Consider the following 20,204-nt stretch of genomic DNA (forward strand, 5'->3'; position numbering starts at 1 on the left):
TGAGCTCCGTTAGCGAAAGAAAACAAAACACCACTTCAAGGTACTGTAATGAACTCATTATTTATTTATATAGGTGTTAAAACTACTGTATTCCAACTTCTCTATGGTTTGTAAACTATTTTATTAGCCATAGATTCATCAAAATAAGCAAACAACACATGAAAAACAGAATCTGTCAAAAACAGAACAGTCTGTAGTAATCTGTAACTAACACAAACTTCTGGAACTCCAAAAATTCAGCCAAAATAGGAAGACCTATAAAATTTGTTTATTGATCAGCAGAAATTGGAATCAATATTTTATCACGTTCTGGTGATTTTTAACAATTATTTTCGTGAACAGAAAGTTTCTGGAATTTTCAGCAAGATCAAATAACTATCATCCAAGAAGATCCTATAGGTTTAACTTGGCACAAACACTAATGAAAACATAAAAACACATCTAACCAGAGGCTAGATCACATATTTATTCCTCAACAGAAGCAAAAGGCAAAAAAAAATAAAAAAAAAATTGGGTTGCCTCCCAACAAGCGCTATCGTTTAACGCCCCTAGCTAGGGATAATAGCAAGGATAGATCTAGGTATTGCCATCTTTGGTAGGCAATTCTTCAATGAGACATCTATCACCCTTAGGAGTTTCTTTATTTTTATTAATTATCAAACTTCTTGGCACATATCCGCAAAATTCATTTGTAGCAAATGGTTCCTTAATGATAGCAAAAAGATTAGGATGAATACTTATAGATTTGAGATCCGCGGTTTCCTTACTAGAGGATTCACCCTTATTTTTAGGAATATACATAAGCTTGGAAATTTTAGTTGGAGGACTTGGAGTATTATTTACGGAAGAAAAAGCGGTTCCCAAGTTGGTAATGATACCCTCTAGTTTATCGATTCTAGTGGAATCCTGATTTATTCTTTCATTAACTATGGGTTCCTTCTCCTTGATATTTTTCAAAGTGACTCCTACCTTAGATCCATATTGCGTAATTTGGTTGTGGATCTTTTTATCCAAATTTTCAATTAAATCTATGGTAGCAACTTTATTTTTAATAATTTCAAGTCTTTGCATTACATGCTCCAAAGTTAACATAGTTCCATTAACCAAAAGAGGTGGTGAGCCAAACAAATCTATCATAGCATTATAAGAATCAAAAGTATGGCTACCCAAGAAATTCCCTCCGGTAATGGTATCAAGGATATATCTGTACCAAGGAGTAGCGCCTACATCAAAATTGCAGAGAAGAACGGAAGTAGATTGCTTCCTGGTAGATTTATTTTGAGCATTGCAAATTCTATACCAAGCATCTTTTTGATTTTCTCCCTCCCTTTGCTTAAAATTAAGAACTTCATTCTCGGGAGACAACGGAGAAGATAGGGGACTAGCCATAACAACAAGCAAGCGAAAAAGAGGCAAACGAAAAAGAGAGGGCGAATAAAACAGCAAGGGTGAAGTGGGGGAGAAGAAAACGAGAGGCAAATGGCAAATAATGTAATGCGGGAGATAAGGGTTTGTGATGGGTACATGGTGTGTTGACTTTTGCGTAGACTCCCCGGCAACGGCGCCAGAAATCCTTCTTGCTACCTCTTGAGCACTGCGTTGGTTTTCCCTTGAAGAGGAAAGCGTGATGCAGTAAAGCAGCATAAGTATTTCCCTCAGTTTTTGAGAACCAAGGTATCAATCCAGTAGGAGGCCATGCACGAGTCCCTCGCACCTACACAAACAAATAAATCCTCGCAACCAACGCAATAAAGGGGTTGTCAATCCCTTCACGGTCACTTACGAGAGTGAGATCTGATAGATATGATAAGATAATATTTTTGGTATTTTTATGATAAAGACGCAAAGTAAAGAAAGCAAAATAAAAATGGCGCTAGAAATAGCTTGTTGACGGGAAATTAAATATGATGGAAAATAGACCCCGGGGCCATAGGTTTCACTAGTGGCTTCTCTCGAGAGCATAAGTAATACGGTGGGTAAACAAATTACTGTTGAGCAATTGACAGAATTGAGCATAGTTATGAGAATATCTAGGTATGATCATGTATATAGGCATCACGCCCGCGACAAGTAGACCGACTCCTGCCTGCATCTACTACTATTACTCCACACATCGACCGCTATCCAGCATGCATCTAGAGTATTAAGTTCATAAGAACAGAGTAACGCTTTAAGTAAAATGACATGATGTAGAGGGATAAACTCATGCAATATGATATAAACCCCATCTTGTTATCCTCAATGGCAACAATACAATACGTGCCTTGCTGCCCCTACTGTCACTGGGAAAGGACACCGCAAGATTGAACCCAAAGCTAAGCACTTCTCCCATTGCAAGAAAGATCAATCTAGTAGGCCAAACCAAACTGATAATTCGAAGAGACTTGCAAAGATAACCAATCATACATAAAATAATTCAAAGAAGATTCAAATATTGTTCATAGATAAACTTGATCATAAACCCACAATTCATCGGTCTCAACAAACACACCGCAAAAGAAGATTACATTGAATAGATCTCCACAAGAGAGGGGGAGAACATTGTATCAAGATCCAAAAAGAGAGAAGAAGCCATCTAGCTAATAACTATAGACCCGAAGGTCTGAGGTAAACTACTCACACATCATCGGAGAGGCTAGTGTTGATGTAGAAGCCCTCCGTGATCGATGCCCCCTCCGGCGGAGCTTCGGAAAAGGCCCAAGATGGGATCTCACGGGTACAGAAGGTTGCGGCGGTGGAATTAGGTTTTTGGCTCCGTATCTGGTAGTTTGGGGGTACGTAGGTATATATAGGAGGAAGAAGTACGTCGGTGGAGCAACATGGGGCCCACGAGGGTGGAGGGCGCGCCCCCTACCTCGTGCCTTCCTGGTTGATGTCTTGACGCAGGGTCCAAGTCCTCTGGATCATGTTCGTTCCGAAAATCACGTTCCCGAAGGTTTCATTCCATTTGGACTCCGTTTGATATTCTTTTTCTGCGAAACTCTGAAATAGGCAAAAAACAGCAATTCTGGGCTGGGCCTCCGGTTAATAGGTTAGTCCCAAAAATAATATAAAAGTGTATAATAAAGCCCATTAATGTCCAAAATAGAATATAATATAGCATGGAACAATAAAAAATTATAGATACGGTGGAGACGTATCAATGCCCACATACTTTGGCCTTTCAGGAGTGTAATAACATTTGGGAGATCCAACTCGGTGCCCAAGTTCCTGGCGCAACTTGCATCTATTTTTGTTACCTTTTTGGGACCTTTTTGGCTTTGCATCCTTCTTTTCCTTGCCCTTTTTACTACTCCCACCTTTCTCAAACCATGCCTTGAATCTAATCTCTTTAGGCCTGCCAGCCTTTCTTTTTGTTAGGGGAGGACACATGGAAAATTCAATTTCCACTTCAGCCCACTCAGACTGATCTGTAAGTGCTGGAATTGGAGTTGTGTATGCAGCCTTGAATCTTGCTACTGAGTAATATTCATGCAAATATGGGTGCATGTTTATCTTCGGTCGGGAGGCCAAGAAAACTATGGCATGATCACATGGTTTCCCAGTGTGTTGCCACTCCAAACAAGTGCAATCATGCATTTTAGTGTGAACAACATGCCTTCTACTAGTTTTGGTATCTCTAACTTCAGCACCCCACACAGAAGATTTTTCAACAGATAAATGTGTAAGATTTCTGCTCTTGTTGACCACCTGTTGTACCACTGTGATACGTCTCCAATGTATCTATAATTTATGAAGTATTCATGCTGCTATATTATCATTCATGGATATTTTACAACCATTTTATAGAAACTTTATATCATTTTTGGGACTAACCTATTGACATAGTGCCCAGTGCCAGTTGTTGTTTTTTGCTTTTTTTTACATCGCAGAAAATCAATACCAAACGGAGTCCAAACGCATCGAAACTTTTTGGAGATTTTTTTGGGACCAAAAGACCACCAGTGGCCAAAGAAGTACCAGTGGGGTGCCCAGAGGGGGGCACAACCCACCTGGGCGCGCCTGGAGGCCCAGGTGTGCCCTGGTGGGTTGTGCCCACCTCGGTGGCCTCCCGCACCGCCTCTTCGCCCTATAAATTCCCAATATTCCAAAACCCCCGAAGATAACCCTAGATCAGAAGTTCCGCCGCCGCAAGCCTCTGTAGCCATGAAAAACCAATCTAGACCCCGTTCCGGCACTCCGCCCGAGGGGGAAATCATCACTGGTGGCCATCTTCATCATCTCGGCGGCCACCATGATGAGGAGGGAGTAGTCCACCCTCGGGGCTGAGGGCTTGTACTAGTAGCTATGTGTTTAATCTCTCTCTCTCTCTCATGTTCTTGAGATGCCACGATCTTGATGTATCACGGGCTTTGTTAATATAGTTGGATCATATGGTGTTTTCTCCTCTCTATCTTGTTGTGATGAATTGAGTTTTCCCTATGAGATTTCGTTTTATCGGATTGAATACTTTTATGGATTTGAGAACACTTGATATATGTCTTGCATATGAATACCCGTGGTGACAATGGGGTATTATATTGATTCACTTGATATGTGTTTTGGCACTCAACTTGCGGATTCCCGAGGTGACATTGGGGTAATCTATGCATAGGGGTTGATGCACGTTCTTGTCTTTGTTTCTTCGGTAAAAATCTTGGGGCACTCTTTGAGGTTCTTTGTGTTGGATCGAGTATTATGAATCTGAAATTGTTTGATGCATATCATATAATCAACTCACGGATACTCGCGGTGACATTGGAGTATATAGGTGACATTAGAGTTGGTTGATGTGTATCATATGGTGTTATTTTAGTACGAACTCTTGGTTAGATCGATCGGAAAGAATAGCTTGGTGTTATTTTAGTACGAACTCTAGGATAGATTGATCGGAAAGAATAGCTTTGAGGTGGTTTCGTAACCTACAAAAAATTTCTTCTTATGTTCTCCGCTAGATAAGAACTTTGGAGTGATTCTTCATCACACGTTGAGGGATGGTTATATGATCCAATTAGATTAGCACTGTTGAGAGATTGCACTAGTGAAAGTATGGACCCTAGGCCTCATTTTCAAGCATTGCAATACCGTTTGTGCTCTGTTTTGTCAATTGCTACCTTGCTGTTTTTTATTGTTACTATTACAAAAATCAATATCTACTATCATTACTACACTTGTATCACCATCTCTTCGCCGAACTAGTGCACCTATACAATTTACCATTGTATTTGGTGTGTTGGGGACACAAGAGACTCTTTATTATTTGGTTGCAGGGTTGTTTGAGAGAGACCATCTTCATCCTACACCTCCCACGGATTGGTAAACCTTGGGTCATCCACTTGAGGGAAAATTGCTACTGTCCTACAAAACTCTGCGCTTGGAGGCCGAACACGAGTCTACAAGAATAAAGTTGCCTAGTAGACATCACACTGCAGGAAGCTTATTCCCTTGTAGACAATCACCAATCCTTCTTCTCAATTCCCACAAGCGCATGATCATGATCCTGATTTGGTCCATGTCATGCATAGGCAAAAAAATTAACTGCTTCACCTTGTTGCTAAAACTTTCTGCCAAGTTGTTGTTGATATGATCACACTTGATGGCAGTGTTAAACACTGGTACGCGTCGGTCCTAAACAAACGGTTTTTAACCCCTTTCCGCGACGGCATTTGGAACCGTCGCCAAGTGAGTGTGGACGATAGGGGGGTCCTTCCCACACGACCCACAAACCGTCGGGGATATGCCCTCCTGGCACACACGCTCGGCAAAATGAGGTCGTGTGCGACCGGCGAGCGCTCAAATACGGAAATACGTAAGTAGAGCTAAAAAATACAATTATACGGCGAAATTGTTTTCGTTCGCAAGTACATCCCACACAGTCAGTCCCCGATAAACGTTTTCGTTCGTATGTACATCCCACACAATCGCTCCAAGGAAAACGTTTCCGTTCACAGGTACATCACACACAATTTTTCCCGTTAAATCGTTTGCGTTATTGAATGTATCACACACGGTCCGTAGAAGAAACTGCGTGGCAAAGGCTATCAATCACACACAGTTTTTATGTGGTAAACGTTTGCGCAAGGTGGCCTACGCAAATAGTTTTCAAGAGAAAGTCATGTGTGATTGTTCATTGATCCAACATGCTTTATTCCTAAAAACTGTGTGCGTTGCCTGAGGTCCCATCTGCAATAGCAAAACCCAATTAGCAGGCTAATTATCTGATTATTCATAATCCATTTATTAATCTAATTGACATTTCATATTGAGCACACAATATATTTCATTTCCATATTAAGGAAGCAGAATTTCATAATTGAAATACATCAGAGTACAACATGATATAGCTTCAACACTCAGCTACCCCATTACACAACCGCACCAGCAGCAAGTTCCACATGCAACATGTAGAACCTTTCAAAATTAGCATCATAGACGGTATATAGACAGATGCATCTCATCTGGAAAACTGCTGAAGCGGAAGGCGAATATTGAGCCTTCATTCATGTTGAAGGTCTTTGCAACTTTAGGCCAGTGTCTATGGATGATTGACCGTCCGTCCTTCGTCCTCTTCAGGTACACTTCAATATTGAACCGTGGGTGTTGTATGAAAACCTTCCTCGCCTCCTGACCATAGAGGTGGTTTGAGAGGTAATCATTAGTGAACTGCTTTGGAAAGGCCTAAAAACAAGGATGTGCATAAATATCTTCTCTATATTGGAAATGGGGCAAAGGAATAAAAAAAAGGCAAGGTATAGTTAGTACCATCTTGTAGTGAACTGATGTCTTCTTCATTGTGCAGACAAAGATCTTGTTGTTTTTTGTCACTAATTTCATTATCCTAACAATCTTTCCGAGTTTCTTGATTTGATTGATATTCATGGACAACTCATTTCCCCATATGCAAAAAGGGTCGAACAGTGGGTCAAAATCTCTGACAGCAGGACCTACATGTGCAAGACCAAATTGTTAAAAACCAAAATATTAGAATGATTCCTGCAATTGCACAATAATGTGCTATTAGAGAACGGACCATGCACGTGCTAACCTCGATTGTAAACCTCAGTGCTTCCCATTGTTTCCCTGCAACACATATAAGGTAGTTAGTCATCAGGTTATGTAAGGGTTCGCATGCTATCAGTAAAATATGTTGATGAAAAATAAGGACATTGCAGACTCATTAGATTAATTCAAGACACACGGAAAACCCATTTACCCAAACTAAGCATGATTAAGAACTAGGAAATATAGCACTTGTATATGTTTCTCATGTATTAAGTGCAGCCAAATTCGATTTATTCCTCACATGCACAACAATACAAAATTCTACCCACGACAATTGGGCATCGCGTTGCAGAATTGAACCAAGCAGTTAACTAAACACGACAACAAATGAACCAAACATTAACTGAGCACCACATTGCACAATATAAGGTACTCCTAATAGAAGATCAGACAGTTAACCAAACAGTTAACTACAACCAATTATAGCAATTGTATTTGTTTCTCATGTATTTACTACAACCAAATTCAATTTATTCCTCACATGGTATACAATAACAGAATGCACCCACAACTATTGAACATCGCATTGCAGAATTGAACCAAATAGTTAACTAAACACCACAACACAAATGAAACCAACGTTAACTGAGCACCACATTGCACAATGTATAACCAAACCAAGCATGCTTGACAACTTGGAAATATAGCAATTGTACTCGTTTCTCATGTATTTTGTAAAGATAAATTCGATTTATTTCTCACATGGAATACAATACAAAATTGCAGCCTGAAGAATTGAACATCACATTTGCAGAATTGAACCAAACAGTTAACTGAAGACGGCAACTAATTAACAAAACAGTTAATAAGTGAGCACCACACTACACGACATATAGAACATATACACTAGAGCAACGGATTGCATGGTAAAATTAGATAGCACAATTCACTAGAATTTGTGAAGGAAAGGCAGGAGCAGCACACGCAACGGGTAAACCGAGCATGCTTAACCGGCGTAGCTAGCAAATGGCAAGGTGCTCCTCCAAGATCTGGGGGTCGGCATAAATGGCAGCCATCGCGACCTCATCCGCGCGTGCGGCCGCGATTTGCTTCTCCGCTGCCAAATGCTCCTTGAGATCCTGGCTATACTGCGTGCACCATGGCTTAGGGCGGCGCTTATTTGGTGGAGGGGTCGGTGATTTGGGTGGAAGGTGTCGTGCTCGCGCCGGCGGTCGGGGCATCTGGGATGTAGAAGGAGGAGGAGGATGGGGGTCGGGTGTGGATTACCTGCCTGGATAGACATGGCCGAGCAGCGTGAAGGAGGGTCGCCGACGAGGAGGCAGCATTGCAAGCAAGGAGTGAAGGTTTCAACTTGGAAAGGAAGGCGGAAAGAGGGGAAATGTGGCTTTTGGTAAGGGGGAGGGGCGGGGAGGTAGATATTTCCGCAGAAGCCAAAATTTTGGAATCGCTTCAGCCAAAAAACTGGCGCGCAAAGTGTCATCGGACATGGTCCCTTATTCAGAACTGTGTACGATATGTGGACATCACAAACGATTCAGATAGCTTAACCCATGTGTGATGAGTTTGAACGTCAAAAGTTTTGGTTCGAATTTCCATGGTTACAGTGGTCATCCATGTCATTGCATAATTTGGGTACACAAAGGAGACTACAGCACACCCACACTTCTTAATCGAGCAAGTTCAGCAATTAAACAGAGCTAGCTGACCTAAACATTACTCTAACAAATTAAAGACCGGCGCTCTTAATTAAACAAAACAAAGAGTACTACTACGGCTGGTGCTCGTCGATCTCCGCCACCGCCTCCATGTCCAACTCGCGCCCGACGGTCTCCTGGGGAAGGGGATCCATGGCATCCATCGCACCATACTCAGCAAGCATCTCACCATCCGCGCTCACCATCTCTTTGGAAAAGGCCGCCACGAGCTGGGCATGGGCGGACGCGATCTGGGCTTGGACGGGCTCCGTCGTCACAAGGTATGCGGCGAAGGAACGGACGGCTGCTCAAACGCTCTCGGCAATTGCCAGCTCTTCGGTTGTGGGTTGCCGACCATTATCGGAGAAGCTTCGTTCGATTTGTGCGATGACTGCCAGGAGCTGGGCGTGGGCGGCCTCGACATGGTCATGGGCGGCCTCCATCAGGGCTAAGGCCGCCGCTGTGGAACGAACAGCTGATGTGCCGCTCTCGCCAGTTGCTATCCCCGAGGCAGATGTTGCTGCCGCCACCTGAGAAGCAACAGCGGCCATTTGGGATGCCTTTGCCGCTCGGTCGCAGATTGCGGCCGCGATCATGCACCTTGTTAGCACGCGCATGGCGGCTGCGGCCGCGCTCTCGCCGGAGTGGGCCACCGAAGTTGCCCTCACGACGCGGGTCCACACGCCCATCTTTCACCGGCAATGATTGGACAGTGAAATGATATTTGGGGAGCGAGCTAGTGTGCTTGAGACACCAGCTGTGGACTGTAGCCGACGCACCTTCTCGCGTAAGCCATAGGCGAACTATACACCGATGGTGCTCCAGGATATTTTGTGCTGCATCTCACACGATTGCTGGTAATAAACTATGCGCGATCTACCTGATTTTTCATCTTGATTTGAATTACATAATGGGGTCACAGCGGCAATGGACGATGTTTGAATTGCTAGACCTTTTATCTGGAGTGAACATGCAACTATATGTGTGTCGTAAAAGAATAGGAATTATTCAGGGTTTGTTTGAACATTTTATACATTAAATTTGTTTTCTAGCCATTTCAGGTGCACAATTCAAAATTCAACTACATGCACATGCTCCAGTGCATATAAATTGGTTGAAAAATCAAATCTGTGTCCTTGGGTGCATGCTTAGGTCCCATGCAAGAAATGGGAATGAATTTCAAACACCAGGGCACCGTTGATTGCCGGTAAAACATTGAGATGCCTGGTTTTTAAATTCTACTAAATCCAAAACTCATCTGAAATTCATGAAACTTGGCATGCTATCATGGAGCGGCATCAACATGCCGTGGTAAATTTTTTGTCCCATTTGGGGAAGGTTTAGGTATATGCTTCTCACAAACCGGAGCTTCTCACAACAAGCATGATGGTTTTCGGTAGGGAACGTCCCACCTTTGGGGACGAAACGACATCCATTGCCTCTTATTGCTTTCAAATTTTTTTCCCATGTCAACATAGAACAACAGGAGTGTTGTGTCAATTTTTGTGATTTTTCAGGGTTCGTTTGGACATTTTTATGCATTAACTGAGTTTTCAATGCATTTATGTGCATAATTCAAATTTGAACTACATGCACATGCTCCAGTGCATATAAATTGGTTGAAAAATCGAATCTGTGTCCTTGGGTGCATGCTTAGGTCCCATGCAAGAAATGGGAATAAATTTCAAACACCAGGGCACCGTTGATTGCCGGCAAAACATTGAGATGCCTGGTTTTTAAATTCTAGTAAATCCAAAACTCGTCTGAAATTCATGAAACTTGGCATGCTATTATGGAGCGGCATCAACATGCCGTGGTAAATTTTTTGTCCCATTTGGGGCAGGTTTAGGTATATGCTTCTCACAAACCAGAGCTTCTCACAACAAGCATGATGGTTTTTTTGTAGGGAACGTCCCACCGTTGGGGACGAAATGATATCCATTGCCTCTTATTGCTTTCAATTTTTTTTCTCATGTCAACATAGAACAACAGGAGTGTTGTGTGAATTTTTGTGATTTTTTGGGGATCGTTTGGACATTTTTATGCATTAACTGAGTTTTCAATGCATTTATGTGCACAATTCAAATTTGAACTACATGCACATGCTCCAGTGCATATAAATTGGTTGAAAAATCAAATCCGTGTCCTTGGCTGCATGCTTAGGTCCCATGCAAGAAATGGGAATGAATTTCAAGCACCAGGCCACCGTTGATTGCTGGCAAAACATTCAGATGCCTGGTTTTTAAATTCTAGTAAATCCAAAACTCGGCTGAAATTCATGAAACTTGGCATGCTATCATGGAGCGCCATCAACATGCCGTGGTAAATTTTTTGTCCCATTTGGGGCAGGTTTGGGGTATATGCTTCTCACAAACTAGAGCTTCTCGCAACAAGCATGATGGTTTCGCTAGGGAACGCCCCACCTTTGGGGACGAAACGATATCCATTGCCTCTTATTGCTTCCAAATTTTTTCTCGTGTTAACATAGAACAACAGGAGTGTTGTGTCAATTTTTGTGATTTTTCAGGGTTCGTTTGGACATTTTTATGCATTAACTGAGTTTTCAATGCATTTATGTGCATAATTCAAATTTGAACTACATGCACATGCTCCGGTGCATATAAATTTGTTGAAAAAAAATCAAATTTGTGTCCTTGGGTGCATGCTTAGGTCCCAATGCAAGAAATGAGAATGAATTTCAAACACCAGGGCACCGTTGATTGCCGGCGAAACATTGAGATGCCTGGTTTTTAAATTCTAGTAAGTCTAAAACTCGTCTGAAATTCATGAAACTTGGCATGCTATCATGGAATGGCACCCGAAATGCTGTGGTATTTTTCGTGTCCATTTTGAGAGAAGGCGCACTCGAATAATGACAACCAACAAAGGCATTTTGAAAAAATAGCTGCCACTTTAATATCTCAAACGTTTGTATAATTCAAACCGTGTGCGTTCTGTTAACCATTCACGTGACGCCACGTGTCTTGGTTTTAATGGCTGTAGGAGGTGCCGTGCGGATAGCTGCGTGACCTTCACTGAACGGGAGGCGTGCGAGCGCCGTCCAGTGCCTAGGCTGACCGAGAGGCGTGTAAGCTGTCCTCGAATGTGCAGGCTCACTGGGAAGCGTGCGAGCTGTATGCTGCGCAGGCTCACTGGGAAGAGAGCCCTTTGACTTCCATGGCCGCCCGCCTGGCTCGCATCCTCTCCATTAATGGCGCCCAAGCCGCAGTTTAATTCTCTTTTTAAATATAAAACACTCATCGCAAACGTTTTAGTTAGAACACCCGTATGCAAACCGACAGCTTCCCCAGCGCAGGATTTGTGCATCCCTCCAATACAAACAGTTGTTTTGGATGACCCGTGTGCAACCACATACAAACAATTTGGTAAGATTTGTCAATCCTTGTAACACTGCGATTTGTCAAAATATGAAGCTAAAAATCACTAGCAGTATCTAATTTTTGCAACTAAAATTCAGTAATTAAGCATAGATTTCATTCATAGATCAAGGAGTCGTTCTTAATTTATACAAACGGTTCAACTCGACAGCTGAACCGACCAAACTTTTCCCCAATTGTTGTCAACCACGTACTGAAATAGATAGTTCAACTATATATACTAGCTAATTTTAAGTACGTTGTACAGTTCCACCACATCTATAGTCAGATGAACTGAACAAAATAGCCCCTAAATACTACTACTACTACTACTACTACTACTACTACTACTACTACTACTACTACTACTACTACTACTACTACTACTACTACTACTACTACTACTACTACTACTACTACTACTACTACTACTACCGCGGAGGGGCTTTGCACTACTTCCGGCGGCCTCTCCTATGCCGAGCGCGCTCAGTAAGAGGCACAGGAGGAGGTGCCTACCGACGAGCTGGGCAACCGCAATACGGTGCCTGCCACTGTTGCAGCTTCAGCGACGCTCACCTTGAACGTCCTTTGCCGCTCTAGATGACCCCTCTCGAAGCGGTGCTTCTCCTTGTAGATCTCCTGATTCCTCGCGTCCGAGGCGGCGTGTGCCGCGGCCATGGCGGTGGTAAGGCTCTTTGCGTGCTCGACGAGGCGCTGCTCCTCCTCCCGAAGGAACTAGGTGTAGCGCGCAAGGTCGCTGACGCACGTGCGGGCATCCACCTCCGCCTCCCGCCTTCGGGCGGCGGTGGCGAAGCGGGTGATGACCCCGGCGGTCGACGGTGGGCTGGCGGCCACGGCGGCCGACGACGGGGTGGCGGCCACGACCACCACCTCCCGCCTTCGGGCCGCGGTGGCGGAGCGGGTGATGGCCACAGTGGCCGGCAGTGGGGCGGCGGCCACGACGGCCACCTCCCACCTTTGGGCCGCAGCGGCGGAGCGGGTGATGGCCCTGGCTTTCGACGGTGGTGTGGCGGCAACGGCAGCCGGCAACAGCTGCCGACGAGCACCGGCGGCGGAGCGTGTGGTGGGTGTTCCGCGCACACCCAACAGGGACGCCATGCGCACTACACTACACCGGGGACTGCGCCGCCGCCGTGGTGTAGCCTCCCAGCTGGAGCTGTCCTCTGATGACGGCGGAGTGGCTGAGCGACGACGATGGACCAGTGCCATTGGCGATTGTGGGGGAAGCGGATGAGATAAGCTACAGGGAGGGAGGGGAAAATGCGACGCAGGACTCGCCGGCCTGAGGGTTTTTATAGCAGGCCGGTAAGCATTGGGATTTTGGGGGATTTCACCGAGTTGGGCGAGAATCTTGCGTGGGAACCTACGAGGTTGCGCGGGAACGGGCTCATCGACGATTCATTGGCTCCATCGTTTGGCCAAAAGAACGCCCCCGCGCGCTGCGCAAGCTTGCGCTGTAAGCCGTCTGTGGCAGCGGGGTGACAAGACGTGCGAGAGGAGGATGAAAGGCCACATACACATACGGTTAATAAAAAACATTTGTGATTTAATTACCTACTATACCACCGTCCTGGTTTATAAGTATGATTTAACTAATAAAATACCAATGCATGTCGCCAAAGATTATATAGTTGGATTTGTATTTGAACATAGTTTCCAATTATATAATTTTTAAAACATGCATTAACATTTTGTTGGTTAAATTTGAGGGAAAAGTATGGCATAGAATATAAAGGAGACTATAGACTAGACAGAGGTGGTAGCACATGGCCGCTCTCTACGCAGTGACGCAACTGTCGGCCGGCTTGTAGGCGACCATTTTCTGCATGTTCAACTGCTCTATGCGTGTGGTTGTTTGCAGTCCAGGCGGCCGCGGCGCTCTCTGCTCTCGCATCCCTCCAGGCGCTCTGCCCTCGTCCCTCCATGCGCGTTGCCAGTGTTTGGGGCCGGCGCATGATCACGCACGTTCATGTGCAAGCAGTTGCGCCAGGCGCGGCACGACGATGCAGTTACCCGCTGCAAAAACTGCCATGCGGACGCGCCGAGAATCCACACCGCCCGGCCCCCTTTTATTCCTGCGGCCATTTACCTTCATCTCTCATCTCACACGACGCAATAAGCACACCCACGAGGACACATACAGAGAGGACATTCAGCGGTTCCAATGGCGCTCCCCGTGGCTCAAATGGCACTCCCAGCGGCCGACGACGACAACGGCGAGCAGTTCACCATGCATCACGTAGTGGACACCCACGTGAGGGGGAAGGCCCTCTCGGTGGTGTACATGAACGATACGGTCTCGGTGGAGAGCTCCATCCAAACTATGGAGCAGTTCCTTGCCGAGGACAAGTATCGAGTGGTCGGCTTCGACCTCGAGTACACCATCGGTCGTGCCGGGCACGAGCAGAAGGTTGTCGTCGCACAATTGTGCGTGCGACATGACGTCCTCGTCTACCACTACCACCTTGCCACAAGGCCTTGCGAGCGTTTCTCCAGGTTTATCAACAGCTCCGACTAAAGTTTCGCTACGGTGGACACCACCAACAATCTAAAAGCGCTCAAGGTTTCGGACTTGAAATGCCCGAATCTTGCCAACATCCAGCACCACTACAAGGTCTGGGGCAGCGACAAAAACAAACTGAACTCCCTGGTTGACCTCGCCTCAGCCATCATCGACCCCTAGTATGCGAAGAAGAAGGAAGAGAGCAATAAGGACAAGAACGCCTGGCACAGTGTGTGGCATGAGAGACTGGATGAACAACATGTCAAGTACGTGGCCATGGACACGTACACAAGCTACGAGATGTACAGGCGGATCATTGACATGAGGAACTGTCTTCTTCCTGACCCAGATGAGGGATCGAGCCACATAGCAGTGGCGGGAGCGTCACAAGAAGTAGATGACTAGACGATCCTTTCTCCTACTTTAGAATGCATGCAATTGTTTATTGAGGTGTGTGCGAATGATCTGTATAGTCACTTATGTAATTGGATGTTTATTTCAGTTATATATATACATGTTATTCTACTGTAGACAGAGCAATTCACACGACTTATTAGCAGCAATCGTCTGTGCTATTATTGGTCTTCGCACACATTTCTGATTACGGACCCGTTTGCCGCGTATCACACACATCTTGTTCAGTTGAACCGTTTCCATTGTGTTGCCTAATCACACACAGTTCATCCCAGTGAACTGTATGCTGTATATCGCACACGCCTTCATCTGGCTGCCCATTTCTTTTGTTCCTCCTCATCCCAAATAGTTAATTGAGCTGAACCGTATGCCCTGCATCGCACACACAACTAAATTCTGAACCGTGTTTGATGCATCTGTCATCGCAACGTTTTACACCTTTTTGACGGGTTTTTTACACCACCGTTTGCGATTATGGCATCGCACACAGTTTCGTCTAAGGGTCTCTGATCGTAGTGTCCCGTTTGGACCATCCTGCAGTAGTGAAATACTGACCTATACCATAATAGAGAATGGTAGGTGTTCACCCATGGACCAAACTCGGGGCATGCTGTCATTATCTTACCAAGATGATATGAATGTGTCTGTTTAGTGTAAGATCTTGCTGCTGGCCACATGCGACCAAATTCTTCCCCTCTGATTTTTTTGATCAAATTCATCCACATATGGCCGAAGCACTCCCTCTGCTCACAATGGGGGGAAATTCTTCGCTGCATTTTCTAGCCCTTTGCATGCATCTGTGTTGACTGCCAGAGGTGACTGATGTCGCTTGAAGCTACGTCGGTATTTCCCCAAAGAGGAAGGGATGATGTAGCACAGCGGCGGTAGGTATTTCCCTCAGATATGAAACCAAGGTTATTGAACCAGTAGGAGAACCAAGCAACACAATGTAAACAGCCCCTGCACACAGATAACAAATCCTCGCAACCCGACGTGTTAAAGGGGTTGTCAATCCCTTCCGGGTACGACGCCTCAAGATAGGCAAACGGACGTGACATAAATTGTAGTAGATTGATAGATCGAACGCCAAACAAAATAAATAAGAATAAATTGCAGCAAGGTATTTTTTTTTTGTATTTTTGGTTTAATAGATCTGAAAATAAATGCAAAGGCAAAGTAGATCGCAAAGGCAAGTATATGAGAAATAGACCCTGGGGCCGTAGGTTTCACTAGGGGCTTCTCTTGAGAAAAATAGCAAACGGTGGGTGAACAAATTACTGTTGGGCAGTTGATAGAACTTCAAATAATCATGACGATATCCAGGCAATGATCATTAGATAGGCATCACGTCCAAGATTAGTAGACTGACTCCTGCCTGCATCTAATACTATTCCTCCACACATCGACCGCTATCCAGCATGCATCTAGTGTATTAAGTTCATGGAGAAACGGAGTAATGCAATAAGAACGATGACATGATGTAGAAAAGATCTATCTATGTAGAGATAGACCCCATCGTTTTATCCTTAGTAGCAACGATACATACGTGTCGGTTCCCCTTCTATCACTGGGATCAAGCACTGTAAGATTGAACCCACTACAAAGCACCTCTTCCCATTGCAAGATAAATAGATCAAGTTGGCCAAACAAAACCCAAATATCGGAGAAGAAATACGAGGCTATAGGAGATCATGCATATAAGAGATCAAAGAAACTCAAATAACTTTCATGGATATAAAAAGATAGATCTGATCATAAACTCAAAGTTCATCGATCCCAACAAACACACCGCAAAAGAGTTACATCATATGGATCTCCAAGAGACCATTGTATTGAGAATTCAGCGAGAGAGAGGAAGCCATCTAGCTACTAACTACGGACCCGAAGGTCTACAAAGAACTACTCACGCATCATCGGAGAGGCACCAATGGAGGTGGTGAACCCATCCGAGATGGTGTCTAGATTGGATATGGTGGTTCTGGACTCTGCGGCGGCTGGATCAGTATTTCGTCGACTCCCCTAGGGTTTTGGGAATATCGGGGTATTTATGGAGCAAAGAGGCGGTCCGGGAGGCACCCGAGGTGGGCACAACCCACCAGGGCGCGCCTGGGCTTCCTGGCGCGCCCTGGTGGGTTGTTCTCTCCTCGGAGCATCCCCAGGCGCAGCAAGGGCCCATTACGTGTCTTCTGGTCCATAAAAAATCTACGTGGAGTTTCGTTGCATTTGGACTCCGTCTGATATTGATTTCCTGCGATATAGAAAACATGCAGAAAACAGCAACTGACACTTGGCACTATGTCAATAGGTTAGTACCAAAAATGATACAAAATGGCTATAAAATGATTATAAAACATCCAAGATTGATAATATAACAGCATGGAACAATAAAAAATTATAGATACGTTGGAGACGTATCAGTGACACTGGCCCTATGCATCTTTTCAACTGCATCATTGTAACGCCCACGATGCGGCTATATCTCCCACATGTCGAGGCACAACTTAGAGGCATAACCGCATTGTGGTATTGTCGCAAGAAGGGTTATCTTCACACAATCCCATGTAATGAACAAGAATGGGATAACGAGAGTTGGCTTACAATCGCCACTTCACACAATACATAAATTAATTCATACATCATTCAAAATCCACACATAGACCGACTACGGTCAAATCCAAATGAAAATAAGATAACTCCAAATGCTAGATCCCCGACCGTCCCAACTGGGCTCCACTACTGATCATCAGGAAAAGAAACATAGTAACGACCACTTTCCTCATCGAACTCCCACTTGAGCTCGGTTGCGTCATCTGCACTGGCATCGTCGGCACCTGCAACTATTTTGGTAGAATCTGTGAGTCACGAGGACTCAGCAATCTCACACCCGCGAGATCAAGACTATTTAAGCTTATAGGAAAGGATGGTGTAATGAGGTGGAGCTGCAGCAGGCACTAAGCATATATGGTGGCTAACATACGCAAATGAGAGCGAGAAGAGAAGCAACGCAACGGTCGCGAAGCTAGAAATGATCAAGAAGTGATCCTGAAACTACTTACGTTCATTCATAACCCGAACCGTGTTCACTTCCCGGACTCCGCCGAGAAGAGACCATCACAGCTACACACACGGTTGATGTATTTTAATTTAAGTCAAGTGACAAGTTCTCTACAACCGGACATTAACAAATTCCCATCTGCCTCATAACCGCGGGCACGGCTTTCGAAAGATAATACCCTGCAGGGGTGTCCCAACTTAGCCCATTATAAGCTCTCACGGTCAACGAAGGATAAACCTTCTCCCGGGAAGACCCGATCAGTCTCGGAATTCCGGTTTACAAGACATTTCGACAATGGTAAAACAAGACCAGCAAAGCTGCCCGATGTGCCGACAAATCCCGATAGGAGCTGCACATATCTCGTTCTCAGGGCACAACGGATGAGACATCCTACGAGTAAAACCAGGCCTCAAGTTTCCCCGAGGTGGCCCCGCAGTCTACTCGGTTCGGATCAACACTTGAAGGAGCACTGGCCCGGGGGGGGGGGGTTAAATAAAGATGACCCTCGGGCTCGCGAAAACCCAAGGGAAAAGGCTTAGGTGGCAAATGGTAAAACCAAGGTTGGGCCTTGCTGGAGGAGTTTTATTCAAGGCGAACTGTCAAGGGGGTCCCATAAATCACCCAACCGCGTAAGGAACGCAAAACTCAAGGAACATAACACCGGTATGACGGAAACTAGGGCGACAGGAGTGGAACAAAACACCAGGCATAAGGCCAAGCCTTCCACCCTTTACCAAATATATAGATGCATTAATTAAATAAGAGATATTGTGATATTCCAAAATATCCATGTTCCAACATGGAACCAACTTCAACTTCACCTGCAACTAGCAACGCTATAAGAAGGGCTGAGCAAAAGCGGTAACTTAGCCAAACAACGGTTTGCTAGGAAAGGATGGTTAGAGGCTTGACATGGCAATATGGGAGGCATGATATATCAAGTGGTAGGTAGCGCAGCATGGCAATAGAACGAACAACTAGCAAAGCAAAGATAGAAGTGATTTCGAGGGTATGGTCATCTTGCCTGCAAGGTTCTCAGAGTTGTCGAAAGCTTGATCCTCGTAAGCGTACTCAACAGGTTCCTCGTTCACAAACTCGTCTCCCGGCTCTACCACAGCAAGAACACAAGCAATGGAACCACAATCAATCACGGGAAATGCACAAGCAACATGATGCAATACATGCATGATATGCAAGATATGATATGCGATGCGTATGCGTGCTCCGGAAGAAAAAGGATGAACAAGGCAGTAACTTAGCAAACTAAGTATTCCACTGGAAAGATGAGATGATTTTGGTCAAAATCGATATAAAGATCACCGGAAATGGATGCACGGTTTGCAAATGGCATGCAAAACAAGAATGACACGATTCTGCGATTAACAGCATGATAGCACATAGAATACACCAAGTAACTATTCTACAACACCCCAACATAGCAAAAAAGCATATGGGAGTAATCTACAGGAGATTCTCGACAAAAGATGAACACTGAGCTACGGCTAGATCACACCATAACAGGTTCAAACAAGCATGGCAAAAGTGCAAAAGATATCAGGATCACAGAGTAGTGAAAATACTGAACATGACTGAAACAGCATCACGTAGCAATGTTCAGAGCAAGAAAAACACATGCTACAGGATTTTAACATAGCAAAACAAGGCATGGAATGAATCTACTAAATTCATAGAATAAAAGTCCCTTACTGACCATGAGTCAAAAAGGATCAGAAGATATGATGGCATCCATGTAAACATAGCAAGTTTCGTTAACAGGTTTCAGACTTAGCAGAAAACAGAGCATGGCATTAACAGAAATTATGAGGGCATCTTGGTGAGCTTAATTCACTCACCACGAAGCAATGCATGACAAAAAAAGAATACCTACAGCAAGATGGCATGTTTATGAAGCTAACCATGGCAAGAGAAAGTTCATAGCATGTATGGATCAACTACAACAACCTTGGCAAATTGAATATAATGTTAACAATCTGCCAGGAATATTTTATAGCAAAAGTAGAGCAAGATTAAGACATGTTAGGGCACTCCATAATTGCAAACAGGGGCATGGATGGATAGAGCGCAACTATATCTACAAAACATCCTTACTGAACATAACCAGAAGGAACATGGATCTC

The 20,204-nt window shown here is 44.6% G+C and overlaps 1 protein-coding gene across 1 annotated transcript in view; it reads left to right on the forward strand.

Annotated features, from left to right (window-relative positions):
- Positions 1-490: 490 nt before the first annotated feature.
- The window catches only part of LOC109752014 (uncharacterized), a 163,548-nt gene continuing 143,834 nt past the window's right edge, over positions 491-20,204 (forward strand). The window contains exon 1 of the mRNA XM_020310880.3: positions 491-537. The gene's annotated coding sequence lies outside the window, so the exon portion shown is untranslated. The remainder of the gene's footprint in view (positions 538-20,204) is intronic.

Source organism: Aegilops tauschii, chromosome 7 (assembly GCF_002575655.3).
Source record: "Aegilops tauschii subsp. strangulata cultivar AL8/78 chromosome 7, Aet v6.0, whole genome shotgun sequence".
NCBI classification, from domain to species: domain Eukaryota; kingdom Viridiplantae; phylum Streptophyta; class Magnoliopsida; order Poales; family Poaceae; genus Aegilops; species Aegilops tauschii.